This window comes from Armigeres subalbatus, chromosome 3 (genome assembly GCF_024139115.2).
Source record: "Armigeres subalbatus isolate Guangzhou_Male chromosome 3, GZ_Asu_2, whole genome shotgun sequence".
Taxonomy (NCBI): Eukaryota; Metazoa; Arthropoda; class Insecta; order Diptera; family Culicidae; genus Armigeres; species Armigeres subalbatus.
Window position 1 is genome coordinate 410,393,694 of NC_085141.1, and position 20,968 is coordinate 410,414,661.

Below are 20,968 nucleotides of genomic sequence, written 5' to 3' on the forward strand. Positions count from 1 at the left end.
ACCCTTTCGGCCATGTGACCTTTTCGGTCTAATGACCCTTTCAGTCAAATGATCAATTCGGCCAAATGACACTTTCAGCCAAAGAACCCTTTCGGCCAAATGATCCTTTCGGCCAAATGACCTATTCGGCCAAATGACCTATTCGGCCGAATGACTTTCGGCCATGGGTTTCAGCCAAATGACCCTTCTCCCTTGGTTGCAATATTTAGACCTTATTTCGCGAAATAAAAATCTTTGAAAATTTGGTACCAATTTGTTTAGTTCAATTTATTGTTTATTTTACAATGTTATGAAAACTCATATGTGAATATGTACGTTACGTGGAAGATATTGATTTGAAAAATGTATTGGAGGTAACCACTTTCCCTTCGATGGGACTCGAACCCATGATCCTACAGTACGCTAGACAGGTCCTTTAACCAACTAAGCTACGAAGGACCTCCGTCGGCCTTCGCAACCTAGAGGCTACTGAACGAGCCCGAGATTCCCAAATTGGACGCATAGTCACGCTCCTCTAATGTGGACGTGTACTATACACATGTGGAAGTATTGGCTTGAGAAATGGATTGCGAGTGAGCTCAAAATTGATAAAAAAAATCATTGAAAAAAAGGGGCATTTATCCTAGCAAATTGCTTATGAACAAGTGATCAAAAAATTAGTGACACTTTTTTACACCTAAGTATTTGGTATTAAAATTGTATTTTGGCCATACTTCCCAAGCCCATAGTCCGATCAGGCTTATTTTCAATAGGAAAATGAATTAAGGGGCTGTCCACAAACCACGTAGACCGAAATTTCACTTTTTCAACCCCCCCGTCCCCCTAGTAGACTTTCGTAGACAAAACCCCTCCCTCCCCCCCATGATGTCTACGTAGACTTTACAAAATTTTACAAAACGTCATATGTGTTTGGAAAAATATGGAAATCAACCACGTTTTACGCAATTCATCTATTAAATTCCATTTCCATGTAAACATTACAACAAAATTCGAATTTCAAACTTAACTAAATCACACTGAACAAGATCCAACAAAACAAAAATCAAATTGAAACGAAATCAAAATTAATCCTCTGTCCATACACTGCTAAAAAAGTTTACACATAAACGACTTAAAAGTATGCTCTTTTGACTATAAATGGGCTTATACTACGACTCGGGTGACGTGAGGTGCGTCGATTTCAGCCATTCTCACGTGAGGTGACCATATGGGCGAAGCCAAGGGGGGGCAGAGATTTTCCGCGGAAGTGTACTAGAATTCCGGACTTCACTCGGAATTTATTCGGATATCTGCCAAGAGTTCTTCCAGAAATTTCTTCGGAACAATCCGCAGGGATTTTCTTCAGCAATTCATTTGGGAATACTTTCAGGATTTCATCTGGGAATTTCTGCATTAATTCCTCCTGGTATTTTTCTGGGAATTCCTTAAGATATTTTTTCGGAAATTCCTTTAGGAACTAAGAATTATTTCAGGACTTCCACGTGGGAATTCCTCCGGAAGTGCTTGAGGAAGTTCCTCCGGGAGTTCTTCCAGGATTTTTTCCAAGAAATTCTCCGGTAATATCTCCAGGAACTTTACAGGAAATTTCTAGACGATATTTGGCAGGAATTTCTCGGGAAATGGGATTTCGAAAGCTCCTTCAGAAATATTGTTTCCCTTCCTCTAGGGTATTCCACCGGATGTTCCTCTGAAGTTCCACCAGTAGTTCCTTCGGGAATTCAATCAGGCTTTCTTCCAGGAATTCATTTAGCATTTCTTTAGGCATTTGTCTACAAATTCCTCCAGAAGTTCCTCGGAGAATTTCTCTGGGAGTTCTTACGGGAATTCCTCCGGGAGGTTCTTTTAAGAATTCTATGTCGTTGCATGTTCATGTTTGATGAACCATCATTGCTGCGTGTCCACACAATAATCACATAACAACTTTAGTGCTGGAAAAGTTTACCATTCCCTTAAACTTCATTGAAAATCTATACTGAGATAAAGTAAATAATTCCCAAAACTTCTTTTTTTACTATTTTTACTGCCGCTAACCGCAAGTCGATCACATCTGTATATGGAGGTCCATATACATATGTGCTCGACTTGCGGTTAGCGGCAGCTTATTTTTATATGAATATCAGAATCATTGGTTGGTGAATATCTTTATTTCATATTATCCAAGCTGGACATATAAAAGATCTACTAATATGACCATCAATCGTTATTAATATAATGCAGAAAAAATATTCAGGTTTCTGGGCCTTTATTCAATAACAGTAAAGTGCCTTCAGTCAGCCAGCAGTTGTAAGTTTATCTGGCCATCCGACGCGGACACTTTCGCCGCGTTGGAAGAGTGTTGTGACACAGGTGGGGTCGGATTTTTTTTACGCACAATTAGTGCATGGGAAGTAGAAGTGTCCATTTGCACGTTGCGCACGCGAAACATTGAGTGGTTATTTTTATAAGGTTTTAATGAATCGAGCCTTAGACTACCTGGATATCACCTTATCCAAATGGTTTTCATCTTTAAAAAAATACTGATCATGTCATAGGATTTCTTAGTATCTAGTGGCTTCCACATTCCTATAAAATAAAATAAATTTTTATAAAAAATACGTGAAAAACTACCATATCCTTGAACAACAAATTGGAAAATGCTTGACATATTTACCTTTGTTTGTAGATACCGAATGAGTGCCAATGTTTTTCAATTAATCAAAGCCTACATTGATTATAAAGTGTAAATATTTTCTACCTCTCGAATGTCAAAAGGCACTCACTCGGTGCTACTCGGTGGCCATTATCGAGCGCAAAATACTGGATAGAAAATCCCCCGGGAGTTCCTCCGGAAATTACTCTGGGAGTTCCTCCGGGAGTTCCTTTTCAGAGAAACACCCGGAGAAACTGCCAGTGAAACTCCCGGAGGGATTCTCGTAGAAACTGCTGGTGGATCTTCCGGAGGAATTCCCAAAGGAACTGCCGGAGGAGCTCCCGTAAGAACTCCCGGAGGAATTTCAGGAGGGACTCCTAGAAGAATTTCTAGAGGACCTCCCGGATGAGCTCCCAGAGAAACTATCGGAAGAACTTCGGGAGGAATTTCCAGCTTAATTTCTGAAGAAAGCCTAAATGGTTTCCTGAAAAAAAGCCTGAATAATTTCCTAGAATAGCTTCTGGAAGAACTTCCGGAGAAACTCTCGGATGAATTGCTGGAGGAACTTCCGGAGGAACCCTCGAAGGAATTTTCTGGAAGAATTTCTTAAGAAACTCCCGGGAGAATTTTCAAAGGAACCCCGGGGAAACTACCACAAGCATTCTCGGAAACAAGAGAATTCATCTTATAGACAAATCTCGTCTAGCTGAAACCTTTGTTGGGGTTTGTAGCTGGACCATCATCATCATCAGAGGACCTCCCGGAGAATTCCCGGAGGAGCTCGCAGAGAAATTCTCAGAGGAGCTTCTGGTGGAAAATCTATATAAATTCCTGAAGAAGCCTAAATAAATTCCAATTCTGCCGAAATTTCCGGAAGAATTTTCAGAAGAACTGCCGATAGAATTACCGGAATAATTCTCGAAGGAAATCCTAGAGAAATTGGAAATGCCGGTGGAACTCCTGGAAGAATTCCAGGAGGAATTTTCGGAGAAACTCCTGGAGGATCTCCCAGTGAAAATCTTGAAGTTTCCACCGGAATTCTTTCAGGATTTCATTGCGATCTAGGAATTCCTCCGAAAACTCCATTGTTGATTTCATTTTCGGTATAATTTCAGTATAAATTTCTGGTGGAATTCCTGGAGAAATTCTTTGAAATTTTCACATTTTCACAATCCTCCTCAATGTTAATAAAAAGACACAAATAATCATGCCATATACCATCAATTTCGAATAGCTACGTAGTCCTACATCACCTTTGCGTACAACCCGATTGGGCTGCACCTTTGAGTTTTTTAGATTTCTACAATCTTGATTTCCTACAATCGTTCCATCTTGATTTCCTTCTCTTTCCTGAAGGAATTTCTTCAAAACTCCTTTGCAAAAAAATCAATAATTTTTGTAAGGAATTCTTTCAAAAATTTGTTTAAGAAGTAGTTTAGAATCCCCTCCGGAATTTTCTTCAGGAATTTTTCTAGCAATACTTTCAGAAATTCTTCCAGGTATTACATCGGAAATTCCATACCATCTGCTCCCGTAATTCCGCTGGCATTTCATTCAAAAAATTTCGAACGAATTCTCTAAGGAATTTCCGAAGGTACATAGTTCGGACCGGGAATCGAACCCAGCCACCATCAGCATTGTCTTGCTTTGTAGCCGCGCATCTAACCGCACGGCTAAGAAAGGCCCCGATATTCTTGGACAAGTTTAAAAAGTAAAGGAATGTAAAGTTTCAGAGGGTTGCAAACCGCATATTCAGCAAAGTTGCGTATTCTGGCAATACAATTATACTTGTTCTAGATATCTCCGTTTAATTTCCAAGATATTCAAAACACCTATTTTTTTTTGGTTTAAAATGCATTTTGACTTCACCGCAAATCCATATTTTTGTATTCTGTCAGTGAGTTCACGATATATTTTAATTCTGGTCGAGTTTTCAGCAAAATCAAATAATGATTTCTAAACTTGGTTATTTTGTATGAAAACCTGTTATTGAACGCTTTTTTTATTCTTTCAGTAGCGAATAGGCATTAGTTTGAACCGTACTGAGAATTCTCATGGTTCACAACTTTCTCACGATGCTTATGATAATATGTTTGCTCTTTTGAATTAGTTTTGTGGGAAGTAGCCAACTAAAATTTAATCCAAATGGGCCAACCCATAAAACTTCCCAACAAACATCGGAAGAAGTAAGAGCGTTTATTCAATCAAAACAAGTACGAGACACTGAAGACGGCTTTACTGTTGAGGTCGAAATACGTATCTGTCAAGATACAATTAAGTGGTGGAATTCAATGGGATTGTATAAACTCGTCTTATGACAGGTAAATCAAAAATAGTTTTCTTCAGTTAAAATTCTAGCTTATTCAGCCAAAATTGTTTGTTGGGTTTTGATTGAGCTGAACCTCCCAAAAAGTTTTTAGCATGGTAAAAGGTGTGTTGGTAGGGGCTGGCGTTTTGAGGGGTGTGTGCCACGATCTGTCGGTCAATGTGACCGTTGTGGTGAATATATTTTTTCCTCCTAAATTTTCGAAGATTCCCAATGTGCAGTGGTGGCTGTGCAGTGATTACAAAGCATATGGGAGCAGAAAAAAAAGTGCTTTTTTGAAAGGATATAAAGCGGGATTATTCCTTTCAAAAAAGCAATCGGAAGGAAATCGAAACGATGTTCCATTTGAAAGACCGACCAGGCAGGAATGGAGGTTTTTCATACCAACTTTTCAATTGTTGTGAGACTCGCTAGGTTCAATGAAAAAGCGAGGTAATTTACGGCGGAATTGGTTGGTGTGTGTTGTTCGGGAAGCTGTCTAGACGGTTGCATGCATGTGGAGCTGCTCCATTATTGACCGGTGAGCTTGATTAATTGCTATTGCTTCTGGAGGATGCTGCTATCATTGCATTACATCGTAGGTTTTTTGTGTAATGTAATTTATTGGATAATCTTTTCCATTATTAAAGCTCTTATGTTAGTCGTACAGACCCATTTGATTCTACCAACACGTTTGAAAGTTCTATGTTGCAGAAACAATTTTTGATATTCCAGATTCCTTCACTAATTGTAATTGGAATATATAAATCATTGGCGTAACTACAGGGGGGCTAGGGGGGGCTATAGCCCCACCTAGAATCAAGTTAGCCCCCCCTAGAATTCCTACGACAATGCATGAGTATGGCACATATCTGGCGCTCTGATCATATCTGGGCGTAACTGCAAATAATAAATTCTTATCATCTCTCTCTACAATGAGTTGAATATATTTTATCATGTTTTCCAACTTCGAAAAATTGATATATCTTGGGGAATGCTAAACACGAAGGATATTACGCTTCCTTTATTCTCAGCCACACATATAATTGCTTAAGGTGAATTGCGTACGAATCTAAATTACACTTTCGGAGGCACATAACGCCAAAACCCAACTCGTTTTCAGTACGCAGAAAAATGTTTTTTAGATGTGCTTGTCACCTATGCATTGACATTTGTGCTGCCAAAATGATAAATGAGCCAAGGTGAGAGATAGGACGAGCATGGTTACAGTCATTTTGGGACTCTGTCGAGATAAGCATATGACCTCTAGCTTTCCAACATAACCCTTAAAGATACATTGCATTTCTGAAAGGATTGTCAAGATTTTCTTTCGATATTGTGATAGCTGAGTACAACGTATCGTATGCCTGTAATAGCAGACATTTTGAAGGCATTTCTTTCTGCAGATTTCTCTGGTAAAGTATTCAAGCGATGTTGCTGCTATTTCCCGAAAACTTTGAATTTACAATTATCTTGATAAGCTGAAATTTTTTTTCCATAATCTTTGAAATCCGAAAAAAGCTCGGTAAACCTTGAAACTTCAAAGAGAGGTAACTAAAATGTAAAAAGACAGGAACACCGTCTTCGACCAGAGGTCGTACAGACTGAGCACTCACCACTTAGCATGAGACAACGGACAGGACACATAACACCCAGTGGACCAGTGGAGAATTTTTCGATCACGAAAAGTTTCCTCCTTACCGGGGGGAATGGAACCCTTACTCCCTAGCACATGCGTCTAGACGGTTGACGTCGCTTACCGCACGACCATGAAGCCCACAATAACTTGAAATTATTTCTAATGGATATGTAAAACTTGAAAGTCTTATGTATCTAAAGCTCTTAAGTTTTTTACGTATCAAAGTTATTGGGAATCCCACGACATTTCTAGATTTTCATGTCAGAGCAAGTCGTCACTGGATGTATTGAAATAGCTGTTTGGTAGGCCAACTTCCGGACAGTTGAACAAAAAAGCTTAGCCCCCCCTAGAATTTTTCCTTAGTTACGCCAATGATATAAATGGGTGCAAATAATTTCAAAATTTAGCATAATTTTAAAACAATTTGTTACGGCACATGTTGTCAACAACGAACTATGTCAAAAAGTCAGTAAAACCCCAAATATAGCAGTCTCGAAAACTACACCATGCTAAAATAAAAGATCTATTGCGTACAGACGACACTGAAGACGGCCTTACTGTTGCTGCCCACAATTTAAAATCAGACTAATCCACCAAACAGGGATCATGCTTTTCTCGTCAACCATGGGATGGTTATGACAATGTGATATACTGAAAATGACAGAGGTTTGATAGAATTTTGTAATGGTATTCTAGAACTCATTTTCAAAATAACATCACCGGATATGAAACAGCTCACAGCGGTAAATGAATTTGTATTCTACGGAGAGATGACTATAATCAACAAGCTGATTCCAGCATCCAGATAGACAATGCGATTAATTTCACAACTTTTCCGTACATTTAGGATTGCAGCTGACGACGGCTTCTGCTTCCGACAACCTGGCAGGCAGATTTGTTTGAAATAACATAATGCATAGAGTAAATACACTGTTATAATGTCGTTATTGCGTTTTTCCTTTTCTCCGGAAACGAACACTGACTACATGCAGCTGGCTGGCTGATGTTAAGAAAACAACTTTGTCTTGTGCAGCTTGCTTTCCGGTGGGGATTTATCAAAGAAAATGAATAATAACAAAACTATCTTCCGGGGGTCTCCAGTTTACCGGAAGGTGCAAGACTGCTCATCCGGAAACGGTGAGCGTATCATTGTGCTTGCCAAACGTGGTTCTAATTCTTAAAATTGCATGCATAAAAAGTTTCGAGGCAGGTCAAGTTCCTAATGAAACGCAAAGCCATGCAAGAAACAGAAAAATAATGGTTCATCCCTGCTGCGAACAATCATGGTTCTTGATAATTTAGCAACATTCCCCAGACTGCTATGGGGGGATTTATGCATTAAGCTACAGACGTCTTTACGGCGATGCTCAAGTTTTTATCCTAGGTCTGGTATCACCTAAAGGCTACTACAATCCTTCGTAAGAAAATTTAAAACATGAAACGAGCTTTTTTGCCTTCCGTGGCCGGCACACACGACCAGTTCACGGAGAGCAATCACGTTTGCAAAACTTCTCCATAAGTTCAACTATTTTCCTGGGTGATACACCGTGACGAGACTGGATTGATTGAGTCACGTTCGGGTTTTGATATGATCATAGCCGGGTCTGGCGAGACTTTTCCACTTCCCTCTTAGCTTCTGCATTGAATGATGCACGTGCATTAACCCACGAAAGGACGTGTTTTCTAACCTCACTATTAAAAATGTTCATGGAGTGTACATCCAGTGCTCACGGTTGCTCTTAGGTTATGCACAATAAACTCAAATCGATTGAGAAAGTAGTTTGCTTCTACGGAATACGGATAAAAATGGAGAAGCAACTTCTCGGAAGAAACGTGATTCTCGTGAGCGGAGACGTTCAAACTGCACGTTTTTTCTACATACTGCACAGTGACCTTTTTATTTTTATTTTTTTTATCGATTGTACCAGAAGCGAATTATTTTTTTTTCGGGCGATTCTCATATCCTTTAAATTTCCCAGACGTATGGATCCAAAGTTGCAGGCTATAGGCGACCTTATTTTAGATAAGAATCAATTTTAAACTGATTTAGAACTATGAAAGAATGTTATTTAGAGTGGTATGTCTTCACTTGTCATAAGACGAGTTAGTACTATAGGTACCATTTAATTCCGCCACTTGACTCGTTGAGTGACACAGACAATTACCTTACTGGTAAGGTTGAAATACGTGTCTGTGAAAGTTTCAATCATATGGTGGGATAAAATGGGACAGTACTGTCTGACTGTTAGCTGATAATGAATATAAATGTATGATACAATTAGGTTTTAAGCAAAAGGGTGTTAGTATCAAAACGGTTTAGGATTATTTGGCCAAATGCCGTTCGGCAGTATGCCATTTGACCGAAAGGGTCATTTGGCCGAACTCCATCTAGCTGAATGCCTTTTCTTAGCCTTCTGCAGAAAAAAGCTACTTTGATAATTTTGAAAATTCGACCATCACGTGGTGGATGATTTGATAGCACGTGCTATTTGTACTGTGGAAAAACATTTCAGATCTGTGGAAGTCTTGAAAAATGATCACAAAAGATGTCATTTTGTTGCAAGGCACAATATGCGTGAAGTGGGAAGTGAGATGTTCGAAGTAAGAAATGAGAAATGAGTAGTGTGAAATGATAGTAGAGAAGTGATTAGCGAATAGTTTAGAAGCTAGCAAAAGGAAAAATGAAGGGGCAAAAGGAAGGGAAATGGAGAAAGCCCGAAGCAGAAGGGAGAAGAAAACCCTAATTTATCCAACAGTGGTGATGATGTCTTTCTCGATTCAATGTGTTGAATTCGAATTAGTATGGTAAATGCAACGTAAATTGCCTACATTTTGGCGGTTAAAAGCTTTGATGCGATTATATCACGCTACTTAAGAATTACTCAACTATGAGAGTAATGGATTGCGTCACGGCACGAACATAGATCAAAATAAACGAGGCAATAGGACGTGTACAATATTGTACTTGCAGACTAAAATCGGAAGCGATGAGTCGCTCGACTGACAACTGTTTTCCAGCGAATTTTCACAGTTTATCGATGAGATGTTTCCTTTTTTATAGTGTGCGAAATACACTAGATAATTTAAATTCCTTTTTTCCGTTATATGTTGGTTTCATACTAATGAATTACATCAAATCCTATTCTTCAAAATATAAGCTTATAAATACATGTGCTGTCACCTATAAAAATACATTTGTAATCAGTGGAAACTGTAGAAAAAAATTGCAAATTCGGAAATATCAAGCTCTATCTGGTAAAAGGGCGAATGTCGCAAGAGAGGATTCTCTTCGTCGACTTCCCCTCTTTTAAATAAAAGTGACAAGCAGAGAATTTCATCGCGGTTTATCACCTCAGAATGCAAGTTTTCATTGTTTTCTTTCGTTCTGAGGGGAAAACCGCAACGAAATCATCTGCTTGTCACTTTAATTTAAAAGAGGGGAAGTCGGCGAAGAGAATTCGCTCTTGCGACATTCGCCCTTATTCCAGATAGAGCTTGATATATCGTCCGTTATCAATGCAGAACAGAAGGATTGACGCACTATGATTTCTGTTTATTTATTTAATCACTCTTTGTTTTGGTTTCATTCTTTTAAATATCAAGAAGCTAAATTTGTGTACTTTGCAGTTCACGCCGCATTTTTTTTAATTTTCTGCTATTATTTATTGGAAACAAACCACAACCATATCATGTAAGTAGCAATGAAATGAGTGCAGTAAAACCCGATGGTATAATAACATTTTTACAATGTTTCTTTTAGGTATGAAGAGGAAGAATATTTGGAAGAACTACGGACGTTGTTCTTGATTCCAACCAACGTTCGCGCTCACCAAGGCGTTCTTCCCGCGATGTCTCGTTCGTTGCTGATTCCGACGATGTCAACTTGTTGGACACTGCGGAAGAAACCCTGGAAGTATCTTATCTGTATCTATTAGAGGCACAATTCTTCCGACGACTCTATCGGGGACAAATGAGCCCAAGAGAGGTGGGAACCACAAACGTTGGTAGCAATTTCGTGGAAGATGTGATGACATGCAATTTGGAAAGTAGCAACTAAGCATGTATCACGGCAAATCGTCTTTGACGATGATGGGCCAAAATGGGCTGATAAACAGGAACCGGATCAAGAAGATATTGAGAAGTTTGTGACTTTTCACGATCCGAGTAAGAGGAAAGCGTACAATACTTCGTCAGTAACGTCCCGCTTGCTTACATCATGGAGAGACAAGCAAATCAAAATTTTTGTTCATGCGCATTCGGTTAATGTCGAGACCAACTCGCAGCATCAGATGGTCCTTAAGAAGCTGATTGCACCGAACAACCCTGATCGATCCGGTGCTCATTCAACCCACGACGATGCAGTGTTGGCGAAAGAATTGAAGGAAAATCATCCTGAGCTTGAAAACCACCACAGTTCTTGGTTGTGGTGGGCTAATACAATTCATTCATCGGCAGCATATAAGCAGGAAGCTATGAAAACGGCTACGTCACCACCATTGGAGCTCGCCAAATATTTTAGGTGGACTGGCGTTTCAGAAGCAGCCAGATTGCAATCCGTTCACCGTGGTGCATCAGTAGCTCATGCCGTTAATGGAAGCTGGATGAAGGACGTAGAAGAAGTTCACCACGGAGTTACATCAGCAATTTCTATTCTGACAAATGTCGCACAGAAGCTGGAAGGAATGATTTCCAAAGGAAAAGGGGCGGAGGAAATTATTGCTGCTGTGCAATTTGCTGTACAACCAGAGGAGACTGAGCTGAGCAAAGTATTGGCCGATAATGTATTCAACTATCCGGATATCGATCACATCTAAAGGGAGTGGATCTAAAGTTGTTAATAATATGAAATAAAACTACTTGTTCGTCCCCTTGCGTCCCTCAATGTTTATTCTGTGCAAACATCAAGACCCAAATCTTGAGGATTTTGTTGCAATCCTTTTTCTGGGTAGAATGTTCCCCCGGGATATAATAACCACAATGTGTGAATATATTTTCACAAGGATACTGTCTGAAGTAACTCATAGCATCACATACGTCACCCATTATGGGCGTATTCTCTTGGTGCGTCCTCTTCAGTCGCTTTTTGACGAGTCCGAAAATAATTTCCACAGGATTAAAAAAAGGACAGTACGCCGGAAGGAAGATGGGAATTATGCCTATCGACCGCAGGTACCTAATAATGTTAGCATCGCAATGTATTCTCGCCCCATCCATTATCCAAACTGAGTTGAATCCTGGGTATTGATGAACATTTGTATTATGTAGCGCAAACTCACGAATGCATTCAAAAAAAATTAAACGGTTAAATGTTCCACTTGTCCAAAAACTATCTAACATACCGTCTACTCCTAAAAAGCATAAAAAAGAGAGACGAGGTCGACGGCAGAATTCCCCACTGAAAATAACTTTTTGTCCCACAACTCCATATCCTTTCCGACGCAGCATATCCCTATTATCGAAACTAACCTCATCTAAGAATACTAAATTATAAATGTCCCACGGGATGGCCAAAAGCTCTCGCATGAATCTGATGATCTCGGCATCCCGTATTTGAATCGCCCTTCTCTCAACCGTCTTCCACGAGAGCCCAGCCTCGTGAAGAATGAAACAAATCGACGATACGCTGATGGTCATATGAAACTGCTTCTGGAATTTCTCTTTGGCTTCGTCCAAGAACAGCAAAGGATGATTTTGATACAACTGCACTATCCATGATCTCATTTCCACTTGGAACTTTTTGTAGATTTGAATGCGTTTTTTTCGTTGATAGACACCTTCATTTTCGAATCTTCTTAACCAGGAGTAAATTGTAGATAAACTTTTACCATAAATTTTCGCAAGATCTTTTTTAGAAATTCCCAAATAATAATGCCCGTATAGTGCATGATATACAGTATTCGGCTCTGCTTGATGGTTTTTAACTGCCTGGATGATGATGTTCGCCATTGTCTGCAAAACGAACCTTTATTAAAATTTTCTAGTACACTTTTTTATTGAATAATATTTATTATATATCTAACCTTTACTCAATTTCACCTGTATATTTATTTTTCTTCTTAAAACTCCTCAGAGGGTTGGTGTTTACCGGTTTGAAGATTTTGAGAAATACGGTTTCGAAAAGTTTTGAAAATAATGCAGTTTATCAGTCAAAACAGGTCTGTCAGGATACAATTAAGTGGTGGAATTCAATGGGATTGTTCAAACTCGTCTTATGACAGGAGTCAAAACAAACCAAATGTCACCGCCAAAAATGACAAGTCATCTGACATCGCTGAGATTTGTCGCGTCGCTGGACTCTCCAGCGAATTGCAGAGTAGTGCTGCAGCGACAATAGTCAAGTTCCGATACCGAATCTGATCCACTGTTTCAACTATTTGTCTTTGATGATCAAATTACCGCATTAGCCTTCCCGTGAACAACCGATAGCGTGATTGATCATCGAAAAGTCAACCCGTAGATACAATTTAGGTGACTAGGCAGGCAACAGCGAGAAAAATCTTGAGCATCTTTATTAGGGCGGTCCATTACCGCTAGAGTTTCCATTTCCCGGCCATTTTCGTTGTCTCGGGATTCGGGATGAACTTGTTCATATATCACGGAAATCCAGGATCCTTATTCATTTCAATATTTAATTCAATGTTCAGGAGTGAAGTTCATATTTTAGAAAGGCCAGATAACGCAGAGTTAAAATTAGAACTCAATTCAATTCTAATTTGAATCGATTCTTCGAAAAAGAGAGAGAATTGCCAATAATTAGACAAACTGAGTGCAGCCTGTTGACCAGAGTTGATTTTGATCGAAGCGATTCACTCTACAATTAATGCCTGACATTCTACGGAATCAAGAACAGTGAGGTGTTCTGTTTAGTGATATTTTACAATGCCGCATAGGTGTTCTGATAAGAACTACCCAGACAGATGTACATCAATATATGTACGCTTCTACCGCCGACACATGATGACTTTTTTTTTGTCAATCCTTCTTATCGGATAAGCAATGATAAGCAGCTGGAGTCGGAATCCCTCGGCAACATGTTGGGATCCAAGCTTTAAAACAATATGGTGCAGTGACCTGCATTACTGCATTCTAGGCATAGAGTACCTGCACTGAGTAAAAATACTCTCAATGAATTGGTGAACTAACCTCGTCCCATATTCAGTATTAGGAATTCAGTCGGTTAGGCTGAGGAATTTTGTCCTCACTGTTGATCATAAAATAATCGTTTAACTGGGTGTTTTGCATCTTCAAAACAGAAGTTTTGCTGATCATACTAAATTAAACAGTTAAGACATTAAAAATACTCTCAGATTATTTACTATGGAAAACTAAGAAATTTGTGCTTTTAGTTGTAGTGCACGTTACAGTTAACTCGATAATTATCGATAAATCAACGAGTACTCGATAACGATAACGTTAAATCAACGCTCACTTTATCGTCACCGAAACATCATCGTACAACTGTTATCGTTATCGATGTTGGTGTTAAATTAACGACGATAATTTATCGTTTAACAACCCTGGAACAGATTATGATCCAGGAAGATTTAGGATCTTAAAAATAATGTCGATGGATTATCTACAGAAACGTAATCGCAGTCTGGGATCCATGGATCGGGCGCATATGTCTCGTGGCATCGTGGGATCATGCATTGGCTGTGGAAGTCATGGGTAGCGCCGTACATAAATTAGTGAGAGGTTCGAACTTTCGGTAGCTTGCTAGTTGGTCAGTAGGAGTTCAAGCGAAGCTTTGGTCAGGAGCTGGACAGCAGCAAGAACCAAAAAAAAAATAGGCAGAGCATCGGGGTCGGACCATTAGTACTGCGCATGTGCCGGAATGTTTGTTGTACGCAGTGATGGGAAATGTCAAAAAAATGTCATGGCATTGCTATTACTAATTTCGTAATAACTTTTTCCAAAAGTCATTTACAGTTCGGATTTTTTGATCAACATGTAGTACTTAAAGGGTCCTAGAACTTTGTCGAACAGATCATTGTTCTAAATACAAAGTGTGAGCCATGAGAGCGAGATTAAAAAAATGTCACGGAATGTCATGACATTAATGTCACCTGACACTAATTCGGCTCTCACGCCGCCAATATCATATTTAGAGAAATTACATATTAGAAAAAGTTTTCGGGTCATTTGAAAGCTACATGTTTATATGGAAAACATTATTGTAAATGACTTGTGAGAAAAGTTATTAGCAAGTTAGTCCCATGACATCGATATGACATTTCCCGTCACTGGTTGTACGAACGTCGATTGGAAGGACATGAATTGGATCAAGAATTGTTTTGGAGGCAAGAAGCTCAGGAAGACTGCATGTTGGGCGGCGTGAGGAGATTAGCAAGGCGAATATCAGCTAGTGTACACAACCTCACTGTAGACGGGAGATGAGTAGGAAGCAGGCGCCAAATAGATCTAGCTGATCTTGTACTGTAGATACTTGTCGTTTAATTAAAAGAAAGCTGTAGCTGCTGGAAAAAGTATCAGTAAGTGGCTCTCCATTGAGTGGTATAGGGGAATCTCATATTTTTTGTTAAGGTGTTCTATTAACTATCCCGGGAATCGGGAAATCCCGAATTTTCCTAAATCCCGGGATGGAAACTCTAATTACCGCATATCCAAGAAAAGCTTTTCAAATCGAAGCGCGAGAGGTTTCTGCGGAAAATTATATTAGACACTGAATCCTTAAAGCTGCTTATACCCACAAGTTGCTGAAAGCACTGTCTACTTATGCCCCAGAAATCCATCCATCTGAACAAACTTTAAAGATTCACTTGTGCTGGTATTACAGTGGAGAATGCGGATCCCAACAAACGCTGGAGCAGTATACGACGAAGCGCCGGAAGTAGCAAGCAACGGTACCCAGAAAATATCGAGGACATCAAGCAGCGAATTTTTTTTTTCGAAATTATTGGATTTCTAAGGGAAATTCGTTGTGCAGTAGACGTTCAATAACTAAAAGTCATTCAACTGCAATGCTTTTAACTGCATTTCGAAAGTTACATTAGTTATGCAGTCGCTGAGCTTCAAAACGATGTCAAAGTCGATGATAGCTGCATAGCGGTGAACAATCAGATGCACTTCTATTTTGACGACGTCTGACAATTGTTTGACGTCTAGAACGCGTCGCAGCTAGCGAAAGCCATTCGCTAGCTGAAACGAAAACATGTTGCAATTATCGAACGACTAGTGTATTGTCCATAAGAAATTCTTAGGAAATCCCATTGGCCGAAAGCCGTATGTCCGAACTGGTAATTTGGCCGAAAAAGTTGTTTTCCCTCTTCAGTCGTTTTCCAATAGGTCATCAGCCCAAAAATGACGTTTGGCCGAAATGATCGTATGACAGAATGGGGCATTTGACCGAAAATATCGTTTGAGCCAACAGGTCATACGGCCAAATGTCAATAACTGAATGGGTAATTTAGTCCAAAATTTAATGACATTTACGTTGAAAATGCCCTTTGTCAAACGACCGTTGAACGAAATTTCGTAACCTCTCTACTTTTAAGTCGATACTGGCATATTTAAGCCAAAAGCCATCTAACCAAATCCCATTAAGCCGAATTGAACGTTTATTCGAAACTGTTATCAGGTCAAAAATGGTTTGACCAAAAATGTAGTTTGCCCGAAAACGACATACAGCCGAAAGGGACATCTCGTTTAACTGAATAGATCATTTGACCGAAAATGCCGTTTGGTAGGAATGGTAATTTGGCCCGAAAATATCCTTTCTGCAAAACAACCCTTCTGGCCCAGCGGCATTTTCTGTCAAATGACCTATTCGGCTAAACGTCTTTTTGGCAAAATGATCAATTCAACCGAACGACACTTTTCAAAGAAGGTTGCAGAAAGGACATTTTTGGGCCAAATGGCTCTCTCTGCCAAATGAAATTTTTTACCAAACGGTATTTTGACGTAGGACTTACGTTTTTTTTTACTATACTGGGTGTCATTTAGATTTTTTGAAAATCGACAGCGTTACGCTAGAAGGAGAGATTTTGAAAGTTACTAGCGCCTTTATCTTTCAATGGATTTTGAAGATTTTCGATTCGGACACTCTCCAGAAATTTGTCATTGAAACTTAAAATTATTAACGATAAATCATTGAAATTTTCAATTCTTATCAATGCTAATAAAAATGTCATATATACCAATGCCGTACATTCCTAACACGGACATCAGAATGCTATATGCCACGGTCCTTCGGTTCCACCGCAAGATTTTCTTTGTGTATAAAAGAAGCTGTGCCTGCCGTGTGTGAGTCATTCCAGTGTGTGAGAGCAGCGCTTACTGACGTGCTTTTTGCTCGTGCATTGTTTTCTCTTTCGTATCGCTCAGAGTTTATGGCTAGAGGCCGATGATGGCTGAAGCTGCGATGGCAGCGGTGGTGGATGAAGAAGAATAAAATTAGCCCATAGATTTTTGGTCTGCTCATCCATGGAAAGTTATTGGTTTCATAATCCACCTCCTTCCAGGATGGGAACGAGTCATTGCATATGACTGACAATATGCTAAGTTGTGGTTGGTACTAAACAACATCGTATTACATGTAAACGTTTTAAAAAAGTCCGAAAAAAATAATTTCCAGAAGAATATTTTAATAAACACTAGCTTTATGTACCCGGTCTTGCTCGGAATTGCCAGTTTGGTTCGCGGTTTTTTTCACAATCGGAAAATGATAAAACCAATTGGTCAACAGGGTAGTTGTGTTTACTTATTGATGCTTCATCATTTGATTAAACGAAGGCTTTTGGAAACATTGACTTATTTTGAAGGTCGTAGGTTTGAATAGCCTTATTCCGGGCAAACGTCTATTTCTAAAGAAGAAAAAACGCAAATTTTAAAAGAAGGGATCATACCCACCATTGCATTATTCCGGGCAAATGCCTACTTTTAAAGAAACAATCACATCCACCATCCAGAAGGAAACACATTATTCATTGCTTTTCCCTGAGCAAACCATGATTCCGATGAAGAGTAACAATTATCATTGCTTTATACCCAGCAAATGCATGCTTTCTATGAAAGATTTTTCTGATGCTGTTCATAATTGTCCAAAATGCCCTTTATGTCGAATGACCTTAGGCCAAATGGTGTTATGTTAATGGCCTGATTCATTCAGAGATATGGGCAATTTGTTTTCGGAGCATTGTACAATGTCACAGAGCCTCGGATTAACTAAATAAGAGGGATTTTAAATTAAGTCGTTTGCTAAACAATACCCAACCCCAATAACCTCCCGCATTCCAAAAGTCCCTCCTAGACTCTCTATAATAGTTTCCTTTGAGTAGAGAATACGTGTTTACAAATTTGGTTTGAATTTACCCATGCGATAAAAAGGTATACTGTTCGTTTAATAAATACACCCTCTCTCTCATTCAGCTATGATACTCCCACCCAATCTGATATATTCTTCCTTAGACAGAGAATATGGGTTCCAAATTTGGTGGACATAACCCCCTCTCGCACTCTTCCCGTTTTAAAATCCACATCCACTAAAATCGTTTCCTTAGGAAAGACAATATTTGATACAAAGTTGGTTCAAATCGGTCATGGGGTTCAATACTTACATTGAGTTGATCGATTGCTGAACAATACCCCTCCTACCCTAAATTTGTTTGAAATCGGCCAAGGGGTTCAGAAGTTAAACTGAGTTCATCGATAACTAAGCAATACACCTCCCCCCACACCCTCCCCTTTTCTAAAGAGCATCCCTAAAGGGCCGTACACTAATTACGTAAGCATTTTTTCTGGGTTTTTCAACCCCCCTCCCACCATGTAAGATTTTCCCCATACACATCATTTTTTATTTATATGGATCGTAAGAAAATGGCAGACCCCCCTCCCCCTATAAGTGCTTACGTTATTAGTGTATGACCCTTAACCCCTCTATCTTCGTCTCTTTAAGATAAAGAGTTTGTGTTCGAAATTTGGTTTAAATCGGCCAAGGGGTTCAGAAGCTAAACTGAGTTGATCGATAACTAAGCAATACCTTTCCCCCTACACCCCCCCCCTTTTCCAAAGAGCATCCCTAAGCCTCCTATCATCGTCTTCTTAAGATACTGAATTTGTGTTCCAAATTTGGTTGTAATCTGCCAATGTCATTCAGGCGCACCTTCTTGAAACATGACCCATTGCTCGTTTTTGGTCAAATGATGTATATTCGGTCAAACGACTTTTTCTCTTTCAGCCAAATGACCTGTTAGGGTGAACAGCTTTTTGAAAGTCCGTCCAAATTTTCCTTTTGGCTGTACATCGCTTTCAGCCAAACTACATTTTCGGACAAACCAGTTTTTATCTGATAACAGTTTGCTAAATGTTATCGTGAAACATTTTGCTAAATGGTACCTGGCTAGATGTCTTTTGGCCTAAAGTACAGTATCGACTTAAAAATAAAGAGGCCACGGAATTTTGCTCAATGGTCAATTGACAAAAAGACCATTTCGCCAAACAAGTGGCCATTTCTGACCATATTACAAGTTCAGTACGAGGTTGGACCAAATGACATTTTTGGCCAAATGGCCCATTCTGTCAAAAACCTATTTCTGCTAAATAGCAGTTTTGGCCAACGATCGTTCCGACCAGACAACCTGTTAGGGCAAACGGCTTTTTCGGCCAAATAACAAGTCTGTCACTTTCGGTCAATGGAACTTATCAAGAATTTCTAATCGAAAATGGAAATATTTTTCTAAAGAAATCCAAAATCAATACTCAAAAATTCTGAGCATTTTTCTAATATTTCAAAGTTGGCTATGCCAAACTAGCCGTTTAATGATGAACTTCTCCCTGCGAAAAAAAATCACTCTAATAAAGGATAAAAAAACTAACCGTCTAAAACTAATTGATCTAGATTGGGAAATTCAACATTAAAGCATCTTTTTTACTAGTCACAATTTTCTGTGTGAATTTCAAAGAACACTCAACAGAGACTCAATAGGAACTTTCCGTGAATATTACGAATATTTTCCTGTAGAAATATGGAACAACTTCCCTTAAAAACTCTGAAGAGATTTTCATGTAAATCCCGAATAATTTTCCTTGGTAAATATACCGAGGTCCTCTTGCTAATTCCAAAGAGTTCTCGAAATTTGAGAGTAGTTCCCGTGGAAAATCAAAAAATAGTTTTCAAATGAATATTCTGGAAAAACTTGAAGAATTATCTGGGGAAGCTCATAAATTTTTCGAGGCGAAATTCAAAAGATTCTCCCGTTATTGTTTAATAACCAAAATGACCAATTTAGCCGAACGTCACTTTCGACCGAATGTCTATTTCGACCAAATTGCCCTTTCGACCAAACGACTACTTCGGCCGAAGGAGTTTCAACGTACTGTTGTAGAGGTCTATCAGGAAATTATACGGAAAATGCACTGAATCTTTGAAGTTTCCACTGAAAATTTAAATCGGCGTGGAAAATTATAGATCAGCGGAGTGACAAATTTTGAACGGCGGCGCGCCGATGCAAAACTGTCGGCGGCGGCGGCGTGGCGCGGCGGCGCACACCTCTAGTTGACGTGGTAGATCAATTGTACTCAACTCCCGGACAACTTAGAGAACCTAGAACAGCTGCGTTGGACTTATTTGAATGACGAAGCATTCGCAAATGCTCTAGGGTCTTATATGGACATGTTGGATAACTTAAGATTCATATAAAATTTTCATTTATTTAGATCAACTTCACCACAATCTTCCAGAGGTATTGTAGGCCTTTTGATAGTTCTTGTTACATTATTTGCTCAAATCTCATACAATTGAAGTATATTGAAGAGTCCTGTTCATACGAGTCAAGTACGAGACACTGAAGACGACCACACAGTTGTGGTCGAAATACGTATCTGCAAAGATATCGAAAATTAATTGGTGGAATTAAATGGAGAGTACTTAATTTGTCTTAGACGGTTGAATACATTCCACTAAAAGAGCTAAATATATTTTTCTGAAAATTCCAAGCAAAAGCTTCTAAAAACCTCCGAGATACATGGTTTTCAAAATAAAATTTTGAGAGTTAATTACTATGATTTATTCATTGCCGACATATCAATTGAATTTTTATACGGCATATTGGAGAAGAAAACAATAAAAATCTTTTTTTTAAAGTCACCGATAAAATATACATTTCTAATGACCTTGCCTAACCTACTGTGAAATAATCGTTTGCTGAATCGTTTGGCATATAATATTGTAGGGCACTGGGCTGCAAATCAAAAGTTCGAATTACGAAACGATGCTTTAGCCTTCCACTTGGTATACAAAAAAGATACGTTATTGTTGCCGTTGCAATCATCTGAACGACGCTTTGGAATCGGAACAAAACTGACGATGGTCTCAAGTTTGCAAGATTTTAATGATCATCTAGGAGGTAAATTGTTGCCGAGATGTATTCTCGAACGT

The 20,968-nt window shown here is 39.1% G+C and overlaps 2 pseudogenes; one reads left to right on the top strand and one right to left on the bottom strand.

Moving 5' to 3' along the window:
- The first annotated feature begins 1,137 nt into the window (after window positions 1-1,137).
- Window positions 1,138-11,387, top strand: LOC134223067 (uncharacterized; annotated as a pseudogene).
- Window positions 11,388-11,458: 71 nt separating this feature from the next.
- Window positions 11,459-12,626, bottom strand: LOC134224187 (uncharacterized; annotated as a pseudogene).
- Window positions 12,627-20,968: the final 8,342 nt, after the last annotated feature.